Source organism: Pinus tabuliformis, chromosome 3_2 (genome assembly GCF_031772625.1).
Source record: "Pinus tabuliformis cultivar Carrire ecotype Pingquan chromosome 3_2, CPIR1, whole genome shotgun sequence".
NCBI classification, from domain to species: Eukaryota; Viridiplantae; Streptophyta; class Pinopsida; order Pinales; family Pinaceae; genus Pinus; species Pinus tabuliformis.
In genome coordinates, this window is record NC_142302.1 from 851,274,981 (window position 1) to 851,290,932 (window position 15,952).

The following is a 15,952-nucleotide window of genomic DNA, read 5'->3' on the forward strand; positions in this document are numbered from 1 at the left end:
AAAACTATGCTCCATTCGATGCTTATCATGCCTAGCCTTGTAATTGGCCTAGCTCTTTTCCAGCTGTTCCTATACTGCCTGTTGGATCTCCTGGATCTGTTCAATGAACCTGGTTGCCTTGTCCACATCATTGTGTCCATCAACCATGGTGCCTTTACCAAAGAAAAAATCCAAAGGAGACCTTGGTGTGAAACCAAAGCAGGTCTCAAATGGAGATCTCTGTGTAGAAGAGTGTTTGGCTCTCTTGTAAGCATGCTGCACATAACACGTGTTCATCCCAAAGCTTAGGATGTTTACTGCAATAATCTCTCAGTAATTGGATCACAGTCCTGTTTACTACTTCTGTCTGGCCATCTGTTTGTGGATGAAAAGCTGTGCTTTTCTTTAACTTGGTGTCCATCAGTTCCCACAGACTAGACCAAAACTTCCCCACAAATCGGGTGTCTCGATCAGATACAATGGAAGTGGGTAATCCAAAATGAACCCATACATGTTCAAAGAATAATTTTGCAGTCTGTTCAACTGTGATCTGTTTACTACAAGGTATCAAACTACACATTTTGCTGAACCTGCCCACAACAACATATAGATAATCATGACCTTTCCTAGATCTAGGCAGTCCTCCAACAAAATCCATGGAAACACTTTCCCAAGGGTGAGAAGGAACTGGTAATGGAGTGTACAAGCCTAGTTTTCTATTGCTGGGCTTGCTTTTAGCACACATGGAACATCCTCTTACATATATAGAAATTGTCTCATTCATTTTCGGCCAATAGCAGAATATTTGCAGTTGTGCAACTGTTTTACTTACCCCAAAGTGACCTGATATCAGAGAAGTGTGTGCTTCCCTAATTATCTTTACTCTCTCAGTTTGTGGAATGTAGAGTTTCCCACAATGGTGTAAGAGTCGGTCCCTTATATGATAGTCCAATTCTTCTACTCTTTTGCCTTGACTCAAAGTTGCATATACATCTTTAAAATCCATATCCTGAGCATATTGTTCTATGTAGCTTTCATGTAGCACAGAATTATGCTGAAGTATGGCAGATGCATTTATAATGGGTCTAGATAACATGTCTACAACCTTGTTATGTATGCCCTTTTTATATCTGATGACTAAGTGAAACTGTTGTAAAGAACCCATCCATCTAGTCTTGATCTTTGCAACTTAGTTTGAGAGTGTAGATATTGAAGTGGCTGATGATCGGTATGTATTACTGTCTCTTTGCACATTAAATAAAGTTTCCACTTTTTCACACTCTAAACTAATGCATACAATTCTTTATCATATGTAGGATAGTTAATTACTGTAGGATTAAAAGTCTTAGAATGATAACATATGGGTTTGCCGTGATGTGTCAACACTGCTCCCATGGCACAGTCATTGGAATTATTTTGGATCTCAAATGGTCTTTGTAAATCTGGCAGTGCTAGTACAGGTGCTCTTCTGATTTTCTCTTTCAAGGTGTCGAAGGCTTTCTGATGTTTGCCTCCCCATTGAAACACCTTATTCAATCATGTTAAAGAATGTAAGGGAGCTGCAATCAAGGAGAAGTTAGAGATGAACTTCCTTCAATATTATGCTGCTCCTAGGAAGCTTCTCACTTCTGTAGCAGACCTGGGTTTACACCAGTTCACAATGACTGCCACTTTAGAGGAATCTATTTTCAATTCACCTCCCCCTACTATATGACCCAAGTAGTTTAGAGATGTTTTGCCAAATTCACATTTTGAGAGTTTAACACAAAGTTTTTCTCTTTTCAAAAAATCTAATGTCTGCTTAACATGCTTTAAATTTTCTTCCCACATTTTACTAAAAATCAGAATGTCATCCAGATACACAATAAAAAAATCATCAAGAAAAGGTCTGAGTACATCATTCATTAATCTCATGAAAGTAGCAGGAGCATTAGTTAAGCCAAAAGGCATAACCAACCATTCATACAATCCCTGCTCTGTTTTGAAAGCAGTCTTCCATGCATCTTTCTCTGCAACTCTGACCTGATGGTATCCACTGTGCAAATCCAACTTGGTGAAATAAACAGCTTCTTTCAATTATCTAAAAGATCATCTATGCGAGGAAGGGGGTAATGGTTTTTGATTGTTATCTTATTCAATGCTCAGTAATCTATGAACTTTCTCCATGAGCCATCTTTCTTTCTCACCAAGACGATTGGTGACCCACATGGTGATGTGCTAGGCCTAATGAATCCCTTCTTGAGCAACTCCTGCACCTGCTTCTTGATTTTAGCATTCTCTAAAGCAGACAACTTGTACATCCCAATGTTAGGCAATGGAACATCTTGCTGCAAAATAATATCATGTACTATTCTCTTTTTGAGTGGAAGACCTTTAGGTTCTTGAAACAAGACATCATACTCTAAAACAACCTTTTCTATATCAGCTTGCTATTGAGCATTACAACCCTCAAATGCATTGGTTTTATCAGGTTTCTTTTCCTTTACAACCATCAGCAAGAATTTTTTTATGAATTAATCATTCTTTTCATCTGTCCTGAGTTTATGAGGGTATAATTATTCTTGAGCTTATGAGCTCTTACAAGGTATTCAATTCCATCTTTAACCAGTAGATACTTGTGCTCAGCTCTATAGAAAATAGCCTTTCTATCATACAAATAAGGACTTCCTAAAACAATTCCACATATATCCAAAGGAATAATGTCTAACTTAACCTCATCTACAAATGCTGACCCAAAAGAAAACTTGAGTTTGCACTGTCTAGTCACTTGTAGTTGTGCTTTATCATTCAACCATCCTAATGCGTATAGTTTCTTGTGAGGTGTAGTTGCTAATCCCAATTTCTTTACAATTGCTTCAGAAATCAAATTTACTTGAGAGCCACTATCAAACAAAGTATCAATCTTTTGATTTTTGGAAATAACTCGAATATGGAAAAGCTCATGTCTTTTTCTCTCATTTTCTTCATCAATAACAGATTGAGCAGAATTACTAGTAGATGCTTCAGAATTATTACCTCTTATACCTGTGGCTTCTATAGTTGTTTCAACTCCCGAGTCTAACCCCAAATCCTTCTGAATAGTTGCAGTTGTCTTCTTCTTCTTGCCCTCAGACTTCTTAGGTCTCAGCTTTGGATGCAGAATCCAACAATGCTCATCATCATGCCCCTCCTTTTTACAGTGAGTGCATGAAGCTTTGGATTTTTATGCAGTGTTAGCCTTTCTTGCTTTCCACTTCTATTTTCTTTTCTCCTTGCTCTTGCTTACAGTGGGTTGGGATGGTCCCCCAACTTCTGGATTTCCACTCTTTCCTCTAGCCTCTAGATGAGTAGCTTGTACAGATACCTCATCTATACTAGTGGAATTAAACATGAGGATGGTATGCCTCATGTAGCTGTGTAGACCACCAATGTACTTCAAAAGAGTCTCTGGCGAGTCTAGTGAGATACCCAATGTCAATGCTCTCTTTCTGAACTCTTTAGTATACCCTTGTACAGTTTGCCCCTTCAACTGCCGAAGAGTTTGCCAACTCATCATGGCTTGCTGCATGTAGGCCAATGGATAGAACTGTTTTTTGATTGCAGAAACGAAGTCACTCTAGACAGAGATGGTCTTACCATGGATTTTCATATCAGCTTGGGTTCTACATTCCCACCAAACCAAGGTAGTGCCTCCTAGGCGTAGGTTTGCCAGCTGAATCTTACTCTTGTTTGATTTTATGTTCTGTACCCTGCAATACACATCAATTTGTCTAATCCAATTGTCCAATTTTTCAGCATTTAGCTCTCCATCATATATAGGCAAATAAAATTTAACATCTTACTTAATCAAAGATGCTTTCTTATTATGTACAGGGCTATTAGGAGGCGTGAGAAAGTTTTCCTCTTTCCCCTTTCCTTTGGAGTTATCATGGAAGTGAGACTCATCTTCTTCTTTCTCTTGCTTAGAGCCTGATGCATATTCCACCTTTTGCTTTCTAAAGTCTCTATACATTTCTTCAACCATAGAATTTATAGCTAGGAAACTCTCTATGAATTGAGGGTCTAGCCCCATAGAACTTTCTTCTGACATGGTCTTTCGAGGATAGACTCTTCCAATTTCATGATTAGTTTCCACCAACTCCCCTTCTCCTAATTTGAGCTTTGATATTGTGAGCATTCACAGCTATACCAACACAAGCTTGTCTAACCTTACAGCCTTGAGCTCTGATGCCACTTGATCTGATATTCACCCTATGAGTGCCATCAGTTAAAGATTTATTAAACTAAAGGTATTGCAGACTCATGTGCTAGTGTGTGCTTTGTGTTATTGAAACAATGGATTGATCAGATTGCCAATACATAGACAACAAAATGGAAAGACAACAGAGAAATACAGTAAGAAACACAAAGACACAAGCAATTTTAATAAGGAATTCACCCTATTCTCCAGGGCTAAGTCTCCGGTCTAGCTTCAATGGTGGCCTTGTTTTATTGTGTCTTTGAGCAGAGAAATTACAATACAGGGACTCAATATGAGTTCTCCTGAAGCAAATTTTGCTTGGTAGGGTGGTTCTTGGATTCCCCAAGCCACTTGGAGTATAGAGACTCTTCTTCTTCCTACCAGCTCTGTGACCTCTTGGTCTACAGTGGAAAGAGCCAAATGTGATGCTCAATTTGGATAGATTCCTCTATGGGAAGGCTTGAATCCTCAAGCTCTCCCATGCTGCCTCTAGTCAGCTTGGTCCTCTGTCTCTTCTACTTAGCTTTACTGTTCTCTGTGTTCAGTCCTCCTCTAAGGGTTCACTATTCACTGTCTCTCTTGGTCGCTTGGACTCTTCTCAATTCTGTCTCCAATTCTAACTGATTCGACTGTCTCTATTCATGGCTTTAGCCATTCGATCCCTATGCCTGTTTGGTTCCCCTTCCGCCTGTGTCGATTCACCTTCTGCATCTACACTTGGAGTTCCATGTGTTAAACGTCATCATGAACGCTCAGGGAGTGGCCACTTGTCCTCCTCTAAATGGCGTCAGCATGCTTTGTCAGTTCGTTTCTTCAGTTACACCGTGGATGCATTCTCCTCCACTGTGGTGGTCAAACGGATTCCAAATCCCTTTATAACACGGCTTAATTCCCTATCGATTTCACTTCTTTCCATTGGGTGCAACCTCAGTCGTCTAATCTGGGCCCTCCAGATCTGACGCCAGACGCACGTTTCGCGCGGTTGACTTGCTCGACCGATAGAACATGATCAACGATGGTTTTCTCTCACCTCCGCCTGCCACACGTCAATCGATGTATGGAATCACTCTGATCCTATCCAAAACCTCTTACCGTTCAAGGGAACCCCGATCAATACTTCTGGTTTTCCAGCGCGCGGGTCCCACCTTCATACATTAGCATTTTTCACTTTTTTCGCCTGTGGTTTCCTGGCTCCCGATGTGACCGAGTGCTCAGGCTCCCCCCTTCAAGGCCCTGTTCACCTAGCGATGCCCCTAATCACGCATCATAAACCTCTTCCTTTTCTCATTCCAGGGCTCCCATGGGTTACTTTGGCCTCTTGCAGTCTCCATGGGCCTCGGTCATCGCACTTTGACCGAGGTCCTTGTCGTTCCACGTCAGTTGCCATGGCCACTAGTTCAAGGTGTTTTTGATACTGTTTTGGATTTCTTTAGAGATTTGTTCGACCTGATTCAGTCATGGTTCTTGAAGTCTTTCTATGGATCCAATTTGGATCATAATGGGACATAGTGGCTAGAATCCCAAGCCCACCTGAAAATTGTTGTGGCCAGTCGAGCTGTGGAGAGCCCAGTTATAGTTGTGCTGGACATAGGGGAGGCTATTATCTCATGTGCGTGGATGCTTTGTGTTGTACATGCACAAAAGGTGTACGATCATCTTGTTGATGCCCTCTGTCTGGCCATTAGTTTTTGATGGAAAGTTGTGGACATAGTGAGTTTGGTGTCTAGCATCGACTAGAGATTAGACCAAAATGTACTGAGGAACTTGCTGTCCCGATCTGAGATGATAGACTGCGGGATCCCAAAGTGTACCTACACTCATTCAAAGAAGATTTTAGTAGTGGCTTCTGCTGGGAAATTCTTCTTGCAGGCTGCCATAATGGCCATCTTCGAGAATCTATCGACGACTACAAAAACACAGTCGTTGCCATATTTAGTAGAAGGAAGGCTCGACATGTAATCCATGGAGATGGATTCCCAAGGTCGACTAGGGGTAGGTAGTGGAGTAAAGAGGCCTTGCTTCTTGATGGTTGGTTTGGCAATGGCACAGGTAGTGTAGGATCTGATGTAATTCCCGACATCCTATTGAAGAGTCAGAAAATAGAAATGCTTCTATAGTACTGCCACTGTTTTCTCGACCCCAAAATGCCCAGTGGCCTGACTGTAGTGTGCTTCCCAAATCATCTTGGCACACTCTCTTGAAGGAAAACAAAGGTGTCCTAGGTGGCATAATAGGGCATCTTGGAGGTGAAACTATGGAACTTTCTGACCCTCCAAGAGCATCTGGTATGTGTGGCCAAATTCTGGGTCACATTTGTAGAGAAGTGGCCAATCATAAGTCTCCTACCCACAAGAGTTGAGCACAGTGGTTAACGCTATGATTGATGGTCGACTGATTGGTGATGCCATTCTTATACTTGATATTCAAATGGAACTATTGCAGGTATGTGGGCCACTTCTGATGGCGATCATTCTGCAACTTCCTTTGTGTTTGTATAACCGACAGGGGCTAGTGGTCTTTGTGGATGATTGTCTCCTTCCCCAAAATGTAATGCTTCCTTTGTCGGTTGGCCTGCACAATGGAATACATCTCTTTTTCATAAGTGGGATACTTCCGGAGTGTGTCTAAAAGTGTCTCACAGTGATATGCCACTAGATGCCCCTGTTGAGTAAGCAACGCCCCAATAGCATAGTCAGAGGCATTTGTCTCGATCTCAAATCGCTGTTGCAAATATGGTAATGTGAGAAATGGTGCAGAGAAGAGGGGATGTTTCAATTCTGTGAATGCCTTCTATTGAGATTTAGAAAAAAATAATTTTGCTTTCGCTGCTCCCTTGGTGACTTGACTCAAAGGCCAAGTGATATGAGAGAATCCCAACACGAACCTGAGGTAGAAATTGGCAAAACCCAGAAAGGTGCAGAACTTTGTCAAAGTGGTTGGAGCTGGCCAATCTCGGATGACTTGGATCTTGGATGGATCCAAATGCACCCCCCATTCATCAATAATGTATCCCAGATATTGAACTTGGGTCATGCCAAAAGTTCATTTGTCTAAATTGGCACATAGCTTGTGCTACCACAATGTTTGGAGAACTTGTCAGATGTGCTGGAGGTGCTCTTCCATAATCTGGCTAAAGATTAGGATGTCATCCAAGTATACCACTAAAAATGAGTTGGTGGATGGCTGCAAGATGTCGTCCATCAAACTCATGAAGATTGCAGGAGCATTTGTCAACCTGAAAGGCATAACCAACCATTCAAAATGGCCCTCCTTGGCTTTGAAGGCAGTCTTCCACACATCAGAGGGTTCGATTGGTACCTCATGATATCCTGGCTTCAAGTCGATCTTGTTGAAATATTCCCCCCCCTTCAGTTGGTCCTGAAGGTCATCAATCCGTGGGATCAGGTACCATTTTTGGACAGTGATCTTTTTATGTGCACAATAGTCAATACAGAGTCTCCAAGTCCCATCCTTTTTCTATACCAACATGATCGGGCTCCCACAGGGAGATGACCTCAGCCGGGTGTGACCTTTCTGCAGTAGCTCTTGAATCTTCCTCTTGATTTTGTCATTCTCTAGAACAGAGCGTTGATAGATTGGTTCATTGGGAACCGGCACACTTGGGGTTAGATCGATGGAGTGCTTGACCTGATAGTGCAGAGGCACCCCTGCAGGGGAGGTGACTATGTCCTCGTACTCCTCCACGACCTTGTCCATCTGTTGTTTTTGTGCAAAGAGTCCCTATTTAGAGGTCGTGGCCACCATCTTCTTTTTTCACTAAGTGCATATCATCAGGAAAACAAATTTCCTGGTTTTGGAAATGAGCTTACTGCATTGTTTTGCAGTAATGAAAGAGATGGCGGTAGGTGGTGCTACCTCTGGTATCCTGTACAACTTATTTCCCAAACTAACAATAACAACACGAGGCCTTGACTCATACACAGAATGTCACTTCCATAAGTATGGTTGGCCTAGTAATACATCACAAAGATCAAGTGGAGCAACATCACATAATACCTCATCGATGAAGGGCTTGATGTTGTATGGAAGGTGACATTGTTGGCTGACGTGGAGATCCTGTCCTTTGTGAAGCCAACCGATGGTGTATGGTTGTGGATGAGATATGGTCGGTAAGCTCGGTCGCTTCACGACCTATGCGGAAATGAGGTTCTTTTGGCTCCCACTGTTGACAATGAACTGTTGCGGGGAACCCTTTACCCACATCTTAGAGTGGAAGTGGTGCTCCTCCTCCTCTGGATCTTCGGGTGCCTCCTTCTGGATCTTCATGGTGGCAACAATGGTGTTGGGCTCCGCATCGATAATCTGCTTCCCTTTGTCATTCCCCTTGTCAGGTTTTGACTCAGAGTCATAACATGCATCTGATTTTGAAGCTTTAGCTCAGCCACTAGTAATTGCTTGGCCCGAAACTCACTTATGTTGTGGGTTGAGTGCTTATGAAACTCACACCACTTTCCCATGTCCTTCTTTGGCTTCACGGTGTTTTTCTTTGCTTGCGGCTTTGGCATGTTTTCTTGGGCCGCCCCTCCTTGGCTTTGTCCTTTGTTCAGCAGTTTGGGGGTACCTTTCCCTTGCTTCGGATTCACAGATCCAAAGTCTCGCTTCTTCTGTTTAAACTTTTTCTCGATCTTGATGGCATATCGGTATGTTGTGCCGAGTAAGGAGATGTTCAAGAACTCCATCTCGTCTTGGATGTATCTATGTAGGCAGACGTGATACTTGAGAACCAAATGGTTCTCAGAATCCTTGATACCTAACTTCGTGTGAAGGGTATGAAAAACATTGGTAAACTCTGGTACATCTTGGTCCCTTCCCTGTTGCAACGTTGTCCACTTTATGTATTTATCCTAACAACTACCGACAGGGTAATACTGCTCCTTGATGGCATCCCGGATGGAGTTCCAAGTGGGTGCGGCTCAAAATAGTGAGTTCATATTTTCATCCTTCTACTCATAGTAGGTTTCCCACTAGTCCTTGACATGGGGTGCTACTTTGAGAAGTGAAAAAGTGATCTTTTCCCGGTTAGAAAAATATTTAATTGAAAAGTATCCTTCTAGCAAATTTAACCATTTATCTACAGAGTCTACATCTATCTGTCCTTCAAATATGGGAATGTCAAAGTGAAATTGTACCTTAAAGGGTGTGGCACTTCTAGAGTAGCTGTCGGATGTAGATGCATCGCCCTTGGGTAGTCGCTGAAGGATCCGGACAAAATTGTCCATGATCGTGTTCCTTTGTTACTTGAGGGCTTCTTCGAGCAAGATTTTAAAAGGATCTCCTGCCCCCTTGTCTTTATTTTCATCTGCCATGGGAGGCCGTTGGGATTTGCGAGGTTGTTCTTGCAAAGATTCAACAAGTTCAAGCCCTAACTCCTTATATCCCGACCTCGTTGGGGACATGCAAAGAAAAACAGAGAAAGAGCAAACTGATCTAATATCACTGATCTAGACTTAAAGAGGAATGAAAAAAATTATAGATATAAACATAAATACAAATATGCAGTAGAAATAACACTTCATTTCATTAATATCAAATACTGAAATATGCTTACAAATACAATGGAAATAAGACTAGCTTAGGTGATGGTAGCTTATCTCTGAGAAGAGATGTGGTCCCTACATGCCTCTAAACTGTGTTACAACGAGGCTCAAAGGCCTATTTATTATTGAGAAACAATGGAAAACCATAAACATCCAAAAAACTAACCTGCCCCGTTCGGGTAAATAGGTACATTAACTTCCCGGGGTCGTAACTTTGGCATACGATCTCCGTTTGGCTATCATAATTCCTCATTTCAAAGATCTCAAAGAAAAAGCTGAAAGAAAACCACAATGTTGGTTTGGGACATTTCCAGTATCTCCGTTTTCCCTAAAAGCCTCGTTTAGGGCCTCAAAACGGCTCTAGAAGTTCAGGACCCAAAAAACTACCAAAAATAGTAATTTGTGCTACAATTAAGGAAACTGAAAAACTGAAAGAGATAGTGTTGGGGGTCCACTTGGAATAGGCAGGTGGCCACCAATATCCACTTGGATCATTCCTCCCCCCTTAGGAAGCAATGGTCCCCATTACATTGATTTCCTCCATGAGATGAGGAAACTTCTGCTGCACTTGGTCCCTGGAGAGCCACTTGCCTTGGTGAAGGAGTTGGCCTGCTTTGACAACTCGATATAGTTGGATCCTTTGCTGTCAAGTGTGCTTGATTTGTGTGTCCATGATCCAATCAGTTGTGGCTTGTTCCATGCAATTTGGATTTAACTCTGTAGGTGTGAGTTGTTTTGCAATGTATGATGTGGCTAACAATGGTGGGAGGTATGGTCGAAGGCGGTCCACATTGAACACTGAGTGCAGGCCAAGGAATGGGGGAATGCTTAGCTCAAATGAATTGTCTCCCACTACCTTGGTAATGTTGTAAGGACCATATTGGAGTGGCCTGAGTTTTTTATAGGCTCCAGTAAGGCATTCCTTTTGCAAATGAAAACTGACTTTATCGCCCACCTGAAACTTGTGTGGCACCCGTTGATCATGTCACTGCTTGTACTTGGCATTTGATTTCTCCATAATGTGGTGGACTTGCAGGCAGATATGTTGGATGTGCTTAATGAAGGTGCTTGCCTTGTCGGTTTTAGACTGGACATGAGCTGAATCTGCATGAGTAGCTGCAAATGGCATGGCCACATCAATGGGACATTGTGTCTAGATTCCCAAGCCCACCTGGAAAGGGTTGTGGCCAGTCGAGCTATGGGGAGCCTAGTTATAGCTGTGTTGGACATAGGGGAGGCTTTCATCCCATGTGCATGGATTCCTTGAGTTGTACATGTGTAGAATGTGTACAATAATCCTGTTGACGACCTCTGTCTGGCCATTAGTTTGGGGATGGAAAAATGTGGAATTAGTGAGCTTGGTGTCCAGCATCGACCACAGACTGGACCAAAATGTACTGACGAACCTGCTGTCTCGATTTGAGACAATAGACTGTGGGATCCCAAAGTGTACCCACACTTGTTCAAAGAAGAGTTTAGCAGTGGCTTCCATTGTAATATTCTTCTTGCAGGCTGCCATAATGGCCACCTTTGAGAATTTGTCAATGACTACAAAAACACAGTCATTGCCATGCTTAGTAGAAGGAAGGTCCGACATGTAATCCATGGAGATGGATTCCCAAGGTCGAATAGGGGTAGGCAGTGAATTATAGAGGCCTTTCTTCTTGATGGTCGGTTTGGCAATGGCATAGGAAGTGCAGGATTTGATGTACTTCCCGACATCCCATTGAAGACTCGGCCAATAGAAATACTTCTGCAGTACTGCCACCATTTTCTTGACCTCGAAATAACCAGCGACCTGACTGTAGTGTGCTTCGCAAATCATCTTGGCACACTCTCTTGAAGGAACACAAAGGTGTCCTTGGTGGCATAATAGGGCATCCCGGAGGTGCCAATCTGGAACTTGTTGACCCTCCAAGTTCGTCTAGTATGTGTGGCCAAATTCTGGGTCGCTTTTGTAAAGAAGTGGCCAATCAGAAGTCTCGTGCCCACAAGATTTGAGTACGGTTGGTAACACCATGATCGGTGGTCGGCTGAGGCAATCTGCAACATTATTGGTGTTTCCCTTCTTATACTTGATATTCAAATGAAACTATTGCAGGTATGTGGACCACTTCTAATGGCCATCATTCTACAACTTCCCTCGCATTTGTATGAACTACAGGGGCCAGTGGTCTATGTGGAGGACCATTTCCTTCCCAAAAATGTAATGCTTCCATTGTCAGCAGGCCTACACAATGGAATACATCTCTTTGTCATAAGTGGGATACTTCTGGATTGTGTCTGAAAGTGTCTCACTGTGATATGCCACTGGATGCCCATATTGAGTAAGGACTGCCCCAATAGCATAGTCAGAGGCATATGTCTCGATCTCAAATGGTTGTTGCAAATATGCTAATGTGAGCACTGGTGCAGAGAAGAGGAAATGTTTCAATTATATGAATGCCTTCTGTTGAGATTCAAACCAAAAGAATTTTGCTTTCGCTCCTCCCTTGGTGACTTGACTCAAGGGCCAAGTGATATGAGAGTATTGCAACACGAACCTCCGGTAGAAATTGGCAAGACCTAGAAAGCTGCGGAGCTCTGTCAAAGTGGTTGGAACTAGCCAATCTAGGATGACTTGGATCTTGGCTAGATCCACATGTACCCTCCATTCATCAATAATGTATCCCAGATACTGAAACTGGGTCATGCCAAAAGTGCATTTTTCCAAATTGGCACATAGTGTGTGTTGCCGCAGTGTTTGGAGAACCTGTCGGATGTGGTGGAGACGATCTTCCCAACTTTGGCTAAAGATCAGGATGTCATCCAAGTTTACCACTACAAATGAGTTGGTGAATAGCTGCAAGATGTCATCCATCTGCCTCATGAAGGTTGTAAGTGCATTCGTCAACCCGAAAGGCATAACCAACCATTAGAAAAGGCCCTCCTTGGCTTTGAAGGTAGTCTTCCACACATTGGAGGGTTTGATTGGTACCTGGTTATTTCCTGACTTCAAGTTGATATTGCTGAAATATTTTTCCCCCTTCAGTTTGTCCAGAAGATCATCAATCCATGGGATTGGGTACCTATTCCAGACAATGATCTTGTTCAGCACCCGATAGCCAATATAGAGTCTCCAAGTCCCATCCTTCTTCTGTAGCAACACGATCGGGCTCCGACAGGGCAATGGACTCGGCCGGATGTGACCTTTCTGCAGCAACTCCTGAATCTGCCTCTTGATTTCGTAGTTCTCCAGAATGGAGCGCCAATAGATTGGTCCACTAGGCAATGACGCACCTTGGGTTAGATCGATGGAGTACTTGACCTGACAATGTAGAGGCACCCCTACGGGGGAGGTGAAGATGTCCTTGTACTCCTCCACAACCTTGTCCGTCTGTTGTTGTCGTGTAGAGGGGCCCTGTCTGGATGTCGTGGCTACCATATTCTTCCTTCCCTGAGGGCGTATCATCAAGAAAAAAAATTTCCTGGTTTTGGAAATGAGCTTACTACATTGTTTTGTAGTAACCAAAGAGATGGCGGTAGGTGGTGCTACCTCCAGTATCCTGTACAACTTATTTCCCAAAGTAACAATAACAACAAAAGGCCTTGAGTCATACATAGAATGTCGCTTCCATAAGTATGGTTGGCCTAATAATACATCACAAACATAAAAGGGAGCAACGTCACATAATACCTCATCCGTGAAGGGATTAATGTTGTATGGAAGGCGACACTACTGGTTGGTGCGAAGATCCCGTCCTTGGTGAAGCTACCCAATGGTGTATGGTTGTGGATGTGCTATGGTCGGTAAGACTAGCTGCTAAACAACCTTTACCGAAATGAGGTTCTTTTGGCTCCCGATGTCGACAATGCACTGTAGCAGGGAACCCTTTATCCACATCTAGGAGTGGAAGAGGTGCTCCTCCTCCTCTGGATCTTCAGGTGCCTCCTTCTAGATCTTCGTGGTGGCAACGGTGGCATTGTGCTCTGAATTGATAATATTCTTCGCTTTGTCATTCCCCTTGTTGGGTTCTGACTCAAAGTCGGAAAATGCATATGATTCCGAAGCCTTTAGCTCGACCACCAGTGACTGCTTGGCTCGACACTCACTTGTGTTGTGAGTGGAGCTCTTATGGAACTCACACCACTTTCCCGTGTCCTTCTTCGGCTTCGCGGTGTTGTTCTTTGCTTGCGGCTTTGGTGGGTTGTCTTGGAGTACCCCGCCTTGGCTTTTTCCTTTGTTCTGGGGTTTGGGTGTACCTTTCCCTTGCTTCGGATTCATAAATCCAAAGTCTCGCTTCTTCTGTTTAAACGTTTGCTTGATCTTGACAACATATCAGTATGCTGTGATGAGTGAGGAGTTGTTCAGGAACTCCATCTCGTCTTGGATGTATCTGTGTAGGCAGCCACGGTACTTCAGAACCAAATGTTTCTTAGAATCCTTGATACCCAACTTCGTGTGAAGGGTCTGAAAAGCATTGGTAAACTCCGGTACATCTTGGTACCATCCCTGTAGTATCATTGTCCACTTTATGTATTTATCCTCATAGCTCCCGACAAGGTAGTACTGCTCCTTTTTGTCATCTCAAAACGAGTTCCAAGTGGGTGCGGCTAAAAACAATGAGTTCATACTTTCACCCTTCTGCTCATGGTAGGTTTCCAACTAGTCCTTGATGTGGGGGATTCCTTTGAGAAGTGCAAAATTGATCTTTTCCCGGTTGGAAAAATCATGAATGAAAAAATATCCTTCTAGAATATTTAACCATTTATCTACAACGTCTGCATCTATCTGACCCTCAAATATGGGAATGTCAAAGTTAACTTGTACATTAAAGGGTGTGGAGCTTCCAGAGTAGCTGTCAGAAGTAGGTGCGTCGCCCTTGGGTAGCCACTGAAGGATCTGGACAAGATTGTCCATCATCGCTTTCCTTTGTCGCTCAAGGGCTTCTTCGAGCAAGATTTTGATAGGATCTCCTACCCCCTCATTTTTCTTTTCATCCACCATGGGAGGCCATCGGGATTTGCGAGGCTGGTTTATAAAGGTTCGACCAGTTCAAGCCCTAACTCTTTATATCCCGACCTCATTGGGTACATGCAAAGAAAAATAGAGAAAAAGCAAACCACTATGATACCACTAATCCAGATTTAAATAGGAACGCAACAAATTACATATATAACCATAAATACAAATATGTAGTAGAAATAACACTTCATTTGATTAATATCAAATACTGAAATATGCTTACAAACAGAATGAAAATAATACTAGCTCAGGCGATGGTAGCTTATCTCTGAGAAGAGATGTGGTGGATACATGCCTCTGAACTATGTTACAATGAGGCTCAAAGGCCTATTTATTATTGAGAAACAATGGAAAACCATAAACATCCAAAAACATAACCCTAGGAGATGAAGCGCCAAAACTGTGGGCCCCATTTGGGTAAATTGGTACATCAACTTCCCAGGTTCGTAACTTTCGCATACGATCTTCGTTTGGTTATCATAATACCTCATTTGGAAAGATTTTGGGCTCTCCATTTTCCCTAAAAATGCCATTTAGGGCCTGAAAACAGCTCTGGAAGTTCAGGGCCTGAAAAACTGCCGAAAATAGTAAACTATGCTACAATTAAGGAAACCGAAAAACTTTAAGAGATAGTGTTGGGGGTCCGAGTGGAATAGGTAGGTGGCCACCAATATCCACCTGGATCATTCCTCCCCCCTTAGGAAGCAATGGTCCCCACTCATTGAGTTCCTCCATGAGATGAGGAAACTTCTGTTGAACTTGGTCCCTGGTGAGCCACTTGCCCTGGTCAAGGAATTGGCCTGCTTTGACAACTCGATATAGTTGGATCCTTTGCTGTCAGGTGTGCTTGATCTACTTGTCCATGATATGATCAGTTGTGGCTTTTTCCATGTATTTTGGATTTAACTGTGTAGGTGTGCACTGTTGTGCAATGTCTGATGTGTCTAGCAATGATGGGAAGTATGGTCGAAGGCAGTCCACATTGAACATTGGGTGTAGGCCAAGGAATGGAGGAATACGGAGCTCAAATGCATTGTCTCCCACTGCCTTGATAATGGTGTAAGGACCATATCAGAGTGGTCTAAATTTTTGATAAGCTTCGCTAAGGCATTCCTTTTGCAAATGTAACCAGACTTTGTTGCCCACTTGAAACTTGTGTGGAATCCGATGTTGATCATGTCGCTACTTGTA